The sequence below is a fragment of the Ctenocephalides felis genome, unplaced genomic scaffold, assembly GCF_003426905.1.
Source record: "Ctenocephalides felis isolate EL2017-DRISC unplaced genomic scaffold, ASM342690v1 CF-g0.4_SCAFFOLD_03571, whole genome shotgun sequence".
NCBI lineage: Eukaryota > Metazoa > Arthropoda > Insecta > Siphonaptera > Pulicidae > Ctenocephalides > Ctenocephalides felis.
The window spans coordinates 23,037,408-23,039,201 of record NW_020539725.1 but is presented as its reverse complement, the minus strand read 5'-3'; positions in this window follow the sequence as shown (position 1 = coordinate 23,039,201).

Here is a 1,794-nt window from a genome sequence, read left to right as displayed (position 1 = left end):
TAGATAGTTCTTTAGTTGTTTAATATATTTTAAGTTATTTTCAAGATTTCAGGTTTGAATTTATTTATTTTTGACTTAAGATTATGAAGTATGAATCATAACGTTTAAATATTTTACCATATATAGTCCAGTCATTTAAGCTTAAATTAGGTAAGAATTTCGGAATTTGAGATACCCAGCTGTAAGTCTGTAAATACTTGTATATTGACATTTAAAAGTTGTCCCAAAATCTACATTTTACCATCATAGAAGCATTCACCACTCGACAGAGTAGTCAATGCTCAGTTTCAGCCACAGTTTGAAAGTTTATTATTTCTATATTTTGTACTTATTATTATTTTGTTATTATTCTGTTTATTATTTTCATTTATATTTTTGTATTTAGGTTTAATTTTTTATTTTTTATAAACCTCAACAATTTTGTATTATAAAACTTCAATAAACTTACGTACACCCTACCATATGTAGGTTTTGAGACAACTTTTAAATGTCAATATACAAGTATTTACAGACTTGCAGCTGGGTATCTAGAATTCCGAGGTGAACTTACTATAATGACTGGACTAATAACGAATTAATCGTAATGCTAGAATAAAATTTTATAACTGCTCTTATATTCTTTGCATTCATACCTTGTGCATTTAGTACTCTTAATAAAGTGCATTTTAATAACCACGTTAACATAATTTAGAAATAAATAGATGGATGTAAAAAAACTCATAAGAAATAAAAAATAATAAATATTGATCTTCATGCAGTTTGTTTATGAGAATGCTTTTATATAATTTTAGTCAGTCAAAAAAAAACATTTTTTTATATTGAACTACCTTGATGGATAGGGTGTTCCGTGGCATAAGTAATTGCTGAACGCGCTGCCTCGTGTGGACGAGGTCTCGAGTTCAAGCTCCCGTTTTGGACAACCTGATATCGTGCTGCAGCGATGTCCATTTGTACTTGAAAATATAGATTGAAAATATGTTTCCAATTGAGAATAGCCCATTTTGGGCACTACGGTGTGAAATGGCAATAGGAAATCTCTCACATTCTCACCTGTATTGAGTAGGGGTTTAACTCAACTCGTGCCTTAGGGCAGTGATGGATAAAATTTGATGACATAAAAAGTTTTTGGGTTTTTTATACTTTTGTTACAAGTTTTAACATTGTTGTCAAATTATCTATCAATATTGTTCTATACGAAATATTTGTTTTTTGACTGCAAAAAAGCCTGAACTTTATCTAGTTCCGAAATCTATATATTGAACATCTAGAAAAAAAACTTACTATTTTTAATTAGTTTTTTTTTATTGTTCGTAAGACAAACATCAAATATATATCACAATCATTAATTGTAGACTTTTTATTATCAATACAATTCCAATTTATCAAAGAATATGATAAATCTTAATCAAATCAAGGAAATTAATAACTATAGTGTGTATCTATTTAATTACTATTTATAATGCTCTACTAAATACTAATTGCAATTTGAAGAATGTTTCTATTTTATTCATTTTCAATGGTGAGTTTTATTTCTAATTTTTATGTTGAACGATTATGTAATGATGTTTGATATTCTAATAAATATGAAATTGAAGTAATCACTTATTATCAAGAACACTTCAATTTTCAATGTGCGTTCATCGTCTTATGGTTAGTTTTTCTTTAAATATAATTTACATGAAACATAAAGTACAATTAAATACAATAGAACTTTGTACTTCATTTAATTATATGTGATTACATAGTATATTACATCGTATCTTATCGAAATTATTCAAAAATAATATTCTTAAC